The sequence below is a fragment of the Microplitis mediator genome, chromosome 6 (assembly GCF_029852145.1).
Source record: "Microplitis mediator isolate UGA2020A chromosome 6, iyMicMedi2.1, whole genome shotgun sequence".
NCBI lineage: Eukaryota > Metazoa > Arthropoda > Insecta > Hymenoptera > Braconidae > Microplitis > Microplitis mediator.
The window spans coordinates 6,846,121-6,854,331 of NC_079974.1; positions in this window are offsets into that span (position 1 = coordinate 6,846,121).

The window sequence follows — 8,211 nt, forward strand, 5'->3', positions numbered from 1 at the left end:
TAGATATTCTTATTTACGATACGTTAAAATTTTATAAGAAGCGTAAATTGAATTTATTTTTTATTTATATACATATTTTATAGCACTTATAAGAACAATTATCCTGCTTTCATTCGGATCATAGTCTCAAAGGATAAAAAAAAATTAGTCGTGAAGGAGTTCAGCGAGGATCACAATCACGAAGGAACACAGGTTTTTTATTCATAACATTGTATTTGAATATATTAATCGAGAAATTTGGAATATCTTTTTTATTTTCTTTTTCAACTTGTATTTTAGCATACTGGTATAATATAAAAAAAATGTACTGCATGTAAACATTATTAAATATTACCATAATATAATTTTTATTGTTGCTGTAATTATGTAGACTAGACTGATTAAAAAAAATCGACTAATTTTTTTTTCTTCATTATATCGAAAATATTGTTGGAAATGATGAAAAAAATATACTGTGAAAGTTTGAGCTCTTAATATTAATGTAAACAACTGCCGCATCGCGATTTTCTATTTCCCGTTTAAATAACATGGGAAAATTTATTTTTCAAGGTTTGGAATTTTGTATCTCTCGGTGCAACCAATACTTTTGAATGTTCAAGACATATTCTCATGGGAAATTTGACGATCTGCAAAAAAGGTCTCTTATAATTTTCCGATATTTTTATTTCTTCAAAAGTAATTAGAAGTTAAAATTAGATTGACGATAAATTTTTACATTTTTTAAATTTTTTGACGCAACCATCAACTTTATCCGAAAATTTTAGAGGTCATTTTTTGTAGAACACTTTATTTCCTACAACTTATCTCGGAGAAAATTTTCGATATTTCTCATAGGTTGTAAGTTATGCGCAATTAACTGAAAATTTAATATAATTAATTTTAATCAACAAAATTTAGATTATTCAAGAAAATTTTCAGTTAATTGCATATAACATACGACCTATGAGAAATATCGAAAATTTTCTCTGAGATAAGTTGTAGGAAATAAAATGCTCTACAAAAAATGTCCTCTAAAATTTTCGGATAAAGTTGATGGTTGCGTCAAAAAATTTAAAAAGTGTAAAAATTTATCGTCAATCTAACTTTAACTTCGAATTACTTTTGAAGAAATAAAAATATGGAAAAATTATAAGAGACCTTTTTTGTAAACCGTCAAATTTCCCATAAGAATATGTTTTGGACATTCAAAAGTATTGGTCCCACTGTGAGCTACAAAATTCCAAGCCTTAAAAAATAAATTTTCCCATGTTATTTAAACGGAAAATAGAAAATTGCGATGCGGCAGTTGTTAATATTAATATTAAGAGCTCCAACTTTCACAGTATTTTTTTTTCGTCATTTCCAACAATATTTTCGATATAATGAAGAAAGAAAAAAAATTAGTCGATTTTTTTGAATCAGCCTAATGTAGACAATATACTCATCTACTATTTACTTATCAACTGCTCGATTCTAAATTGAGATTTTTTTTTTTATTATTAATACGTTTTGAGTATTCTATTATAGCGCTCGAATTTTTATTTGACAAATAGATATTTATTTATTCTACTGTCATCACAACTTTTGAATACTTCGAACAACTTTTACATGCACTTCAATCATACTCAGGTTTGCTTTAAAACAACACAAAACCTTAATTATGGTTTAACGGACAAACAGCTATTTGACAAGCAAGAAAGCTCGCGATAAGATCGTACTTCAACTGTATGAATAATAAAAAAATAAAAACATTCATTCACTGGTCATGTGCTCTTGACCAACTAAATCACTCTATTTTTCAGATATATTTCAACTACTACCCAAAAATTAGGTCTTTAAATATTGATGAGAAAAAAATTGTTGAAGATTTAATTAAAATGAAATGTCCAAAATCACTTATACAAAAAAAAATTGAAGTGGAATTTCAAAAAAAAGTACCACGAAAAGATCTTCATAATATCGCTCAATTATCAAGAAGTACTGATGACGATTCTTTGCCAACAGCGGAATCATTATTGCGGGAAAAATACGGTGACATTGAAAAGAAGTGACAACATAAATCATTTATATTTTAAATTATTAATAATCTTATTTCCCACTAAATAATTAAAATAAGATAAATAAGCGCAGTAAAAATATTTCTGCTGCATCTTGCAGCATATATAATTGAGATTCCAAAACATTGGATTATCTTTTTTTTCATAGAATAGATTGTTGTGATAAATACAGAGACCGTTCTGGAATAATTGAAATTGTAATAGCTGAAGTAGTAGTTAGTAAAGATACCAATTTGAATTGTCTTTTTAGATTTTTCTTCATCAGATCAATGTTTAATCATCACAGTCAATATCTTTTTTGAAGCATAAACACCATATACTAATAAGATCACTAAATGCATCTCTGTTAATACTTTCATAAGAAACTTAACTTTTTTCTATCAATTTTTCTTCATCTAACGTTCATTTGTCGTTAAAATTGGTTATACCTAACCTTCCGTTGGTCATGTTATGAACGAATCAATTATTAAAATACTTGATTTTGTGGTATGAACTATTAATAAGTATTGGAATGATTCATTTGATCACTAAATTAAAAATATTTTAAAAATCAATTTATAAATATCAATTTGTGAAAAGGAAAATCAATAGCTAAAGAACTCGCTTACTTGTGATTCTGTTAACTGAAATGTCTTTTGTTTTTTTCTTTTTAGGAGCAGATGTAGAAATATTAAAGAACGATAAAAACGAGTTTTTTGGTTTATTTTTCATCACGGAATGTATGAAAAATGCTGAAAAATTATATCCCGACATCGTTTTTCTAGATGGAACGTACAAGTTATTCAAAAGAAACTTTGCGTTGCTACTGATTGCTGTGGAGGATTGTAATGCACAAACTAATATTGTTTCTGTAGGAATATGAGCGAATAAACAACGAAATACTATGAAATGGTTCTTAGGTTGTTTTAAAAAGTTTAACATTGAAGCTTGTTCCAAGATCAAGAGTTTTCTGACTGACAAAGACTTTGTCGAACGATATGTCCTTCATGAATTATTTCCGTCCATACCGACATATATATGTCTTTTTCATACTCTAAGGAGTTTCGAACGTGAAGTGTCAGTTTCGCACATGGGTACTAGTAAAGGAGAAAAAAACATAGCCCTTCAATTTTTAAATAAACTTGCCAAAAGTAAAACAGCTGAATTATACAACCGGTTTTATCAAGAATTTTCAACAGCAGTTTTAGCTAAAGGATTACAATATTTTAATATAAATTGGCATAACATTGAAGAAGAATGGACAGTGCATAGTATGGTAAACGGTACATTAGGTAACGATACGAATAATCAACTGGAGTCTCTGAATGGAAAGATAAAAGCTGCTATTCAACGCTATAATACCCTTGTATTATAGATGTAGATTATACCTTTCCCGGCACATCGGAGGGAGAGGTCTACAGAGCTTGGAGTGTCTACACGATCGTTTGGTTTTGGGTTTAACATACGAAGTTGTCAATTTCACTGCAGATGAGGACGACTTCCTTATGCAGATTGTTCATAGTCATGAGAATCTGCAGAAGGGAGCGTTCTTATATAAGGCAGCAAAGTACGCGGCAAAATCCCTCGGTCTCGGAAGAGTAAACCCTCTTATTGAACTCCCTAAGGAGGAATTTAAGAGTGTCGTCAGGAATGCTGAGCAGCAAAAACTGCTCAGTACACACATGGACAAGTCCATGCACAGCGTGTTCTTCAAACACGTGCGTGACCATGGCTTGTCCACCCAGCTGACGTTTTCCTTCCTTAAGTCAGCTGGCCTGATGTCCGAGACCGAAGGATATATCTTTGCCTGCCAAGATGGTGTAATCAATACCCTCGAATACCGTGCGAAAGTACTCCAGATGCAGCTACCCGACACATCGTGTAGGGTGTGTAAGCAACATCCTGAGACGCTTATGCATCTCTTGTCAGCATGTCCTGTGCTGGCAAGAAGTGCATACATCCAGCGTCATAATGCTGCTCTGCGAGTACTTTACTACCACCTTAGACATACGCACGGTATCGATAAAACACCAGTGCTGCCCTATCTGCCAGGAGATATTCCGCAAGTTGTTGAGAATGACCGTTGCCGTATTTATTGGAACGTGCCATTCGCAACAACGCGGAAAATAGATCACAACAAACCTGATATTGTGCTCTTCGATAAAACCGCTCGTGACATTTATGTCATTGAGTTTTCAGCTCCTGCTGAGTATAACATCACGGTCAAAGAAGAGCACAAACGCGAGATATATCAGGATCTCCTGTTTGAAATTGGCAAACTTTACCCCGGCTACCGTGTCAAACTTGTCGTCCTCATTGTTGGCGTCCTTGGAGGAATGAAACAGTCTTTTGTATCTGCATTGGCTAGAATACCAACTTGTTCAGCGCAAGTTGAGCTTCTGGCATCGAGGATGCAAAAGGCTGTAATTCTTGGATCCCTCCGTCTCCTAAGGCAAAGAAACTTGGCCTGCTGCGCATGCTAATCACCTTGTTGATGATGCATCGCAGCAGTAACGATTTGGCGCTCAGGTGAGGCCCTCGGTAGAGTCGAACTACCGGGGATAACCCCCTGACCATTTAACAACAAAAACGTAATAATAATAATAATAATAATAATAATAATACTCATGTTAATGTAGATTTTAATAGACAACTTTTATTTTCCTTTATAAATCATACAATTCAGCAGCTAATTCCATTATGAAATCCACATCGCCTGTGTACAGATATGGTGCATTGTACGTCTTGTATGATATTCTGGCTTTTATGTAGCGGGAAATGCGAACGTCGTGAATTGCCTCTACGGAGTTTACCAAATTTTCTAAGGCTATCAGTAAGCGAGCCTCGGTGATAACGGTTATCTCGTCCACCATGTCCAGCATCTCTAAGAGGTGGTACTTGTTGGAACAGGTCAAACAATAATTAATCACACACCCACTATTTTAGCATACTTATAATAAATTTTAAATATTGTATCGTACAGGACGAGGTAAATTTCGCATACGCCTAATAAAATAACGATTTCCCGTGAACAACGGCATTGTTATAATTTCCGTATTTTTTTAATAGCTGTGTCCAACAGAATGGTCGTATTTGTACTGAGCTACTTGATGATTAAATACTTTTTCTAAAAGATTAGCAAAATATGCATTACGTAGCATATTATGTTGGCGCTCAACACCAGGCTGTATCACCCTATATAAATTTAAAGCGTATAGAAAATATAACTATTTAATCTTTAAATATATATAGTAATTAAAGTTTTAAGTCTCAAAAAAAGGCCATTCGGCAGCCGAAATGGAAGTAGATTTCTCATTATTTGACTATTTTCACCTTTCAAATAAAAGCTAATAACGAAACAAAATTTTTTTTGACATTTTCTGAAAAATTCTCAAGATGATAAAACAAAAAAAATCAAAAAATTATAAGTGTAATGCCAAAAATTGAAGCTAAATAAATGAGCTTCAGAAGAATTTTTGATGATAATGCACTATATGTTTTGATTTGACGTTATTTAAAGATACCTATGCATATATTAAAACTATCGGACCAATGGTATTTCGGATCCTATTCAAAGAATTATGATATATTATGGTTTTATTCCTCGAAAATTCTACCATAAGGACAAAGGCAATAATTTTCTTTCAATAAAATCCACTAATATAATAATCTAACATTACAATTTGATTGTGATATATCAAAGTGTCGTACTTAAAATTAGTACTAATATTTGGAATAAAAAGCCTATTAGAATATCAAACGACGAGTAGATATAGAGAATATTATCATCATAACTAATGTTAATACTGTTATTGATATATCATATCATTTATACACTGTCGATAAAACAAAATTGTATATGCCCACTGAATTGAGATGTTTGAATTTAATAGGTGTCACACTGCAATAATATAAATTTAAATAGCTCCATGAATTTACTAAGAAGTAGAAGAACTAATGCAATAGCAAAATTTCATTAAATGAATGGTAAAATAAGTAATTTCAGTGGTCTAGGCACATATATAGGCATGAAAATTAAAGCTTATTTGAAGAGCTTTCAGATGAATTTTATAGGAAGTCGATAAGTTATCACATTCAAAAGATATTGAAGAAAGAATAAGTAAAAATGTGAATTTTGGACAATTTGAAAATTTTGAAATGCTATAACTTCTAAACTAATCAACCGATTGAGCTCGTTTTCAAACTCGAACAAGGTAGTCACCCACAAGCTACGTGTACTAAGTTTCACGGCGATCGGTTTAAAATTGTAGCTATAATCAAAGTGAAAACCTGCATAAAATTAGTTTTTACAATAAATTGTAAATTTTCAAAACCATTTATCTATTAGAAAAAATGGTTAAATCAATGAGTTGTATAGTCAAAATTGTAGGCAATCGAACGAGCTTTCACATAGAAGAAACAAAAATAAGCTATCTCACTCCGTTGGAAAGTTACATCCTGTTAAACGAGTAAACAAATTTTTTTTGGAAATTTTACAAAATTTCAATTAACCATAACTTCTAAACTTATTGGCCGAATTGGCTCATCTTCGAACTCATCCAAGGTAATCGTCCATAGAATAACTATACTGAGTTTCATTAAGATCGGTGTAGAATTGCGGAGGCTATCGTTGGAGAACGGCGCGTTATATTGTATATATATATATATATATATATATATATATATATAAATACATATATAAACTTTTGAACCAAATGTATTTCCTGATTCAGCTCGTCGAGCTGAGTCTAGAGGTAGCAAAATTTTTTGAAAATTCCATCATAAGGACAAATACAATAGTTAGATTTTTATGAAATCTACTAATAAATATAGTTTCCGACATTATTTTTACACAATTATTGATTTTTTACACTGAAGTAATTTCAATTATATTCATATATATATATATATATATATCGCATAGCAGCTCTCAAATAATTTAAACTCGTGTTGGTAAGAGCGTTATTATGCTGTATAAATGAACTCTAATTTATCGATGAATAAATTACAGAGTACCAGGGCTCTGTTATCTGTGTACTTACCGCTCGCACGGCAATCACGTGTTTAACACTTTTTACAATGTTGTCATGATAATAATACCAATGTTAATAATAATAGTAATAATAATAATAATATTAATAATAATAATAATAATAACGAATTTAGGGCATTTTGAATAACTTATGAAACAAATTTTAATATGTTTATTATTTATTAACTAATAAATAATAATTATTACAGCAACTACTACAGTAAAATATTAAGCGATAATATTATTTAAGAAGATTCTTTTGATATAAATTCAAATTTACAATATTGCGTACGAATGTAGAATTATGAAAAACATTTTATTATGTTTATTATTTATCAACTAATAAATAAAAATTATTACAGTGTTATGTCCGCCGCTTAATTTTTAATTATTTATCCGGGATTTCTCCCTTTGGTAGCGATAGTAATTTTGGACAAGCGGGTTGGAGGGTGCGGACAACAATAAAGAATACGAGGAAGAAATTATCTTCTTATAATTTATTATTCATAGTGGATCTTTTCGAAAATTAAGAACCCAAACGTCTTCGAAGAGACTAGTGCTCTTGTTTAAGCCAAAAGTATTTTATGATGGATAGAAAAATAGTTCTTTCACCTACTTTTCGATGTAACTTCTTCTAGTACGGCAGATTTTACCCCTCCAGATCGTTGCAGCTCGCTTGACTTTCCTCCTAGGATTTGGGTTGAGTGAACGCGGCTGGGTTATAGGATACGACCTTATGTACTACTCTCGAATGAAAACCGCAAGGTTGGAGTGATGAACTTTTGTCTTTATTTTGATGGGTTAAATTACATCGTTTTTAACTAAACGTCACTTACTCACTCTAGTTTTCACAATTGTATGTTTAACTTATATTATAGGATTATTTATTCTTAACAGATATTTTATTAAGATTTTAATTTATATCTAATACGTCCTTTTACACACCCGAAAAGTGGTTTTATGCGCAAATTAACTCGGCACGAGATGGAATCGCAAATTCACGTGATTTGCGTCACTGGTTCGATCGTACCGGATGATTTTTAAAATCCGACGAATATTGTAATAGACGCACGTTTACTACGGTTGCGTCAGATCGAATTTTTGATCAATATTTGAGGATTTTTAATAATAATTTGAATTCAATTACTGATTATTCAACGCCGA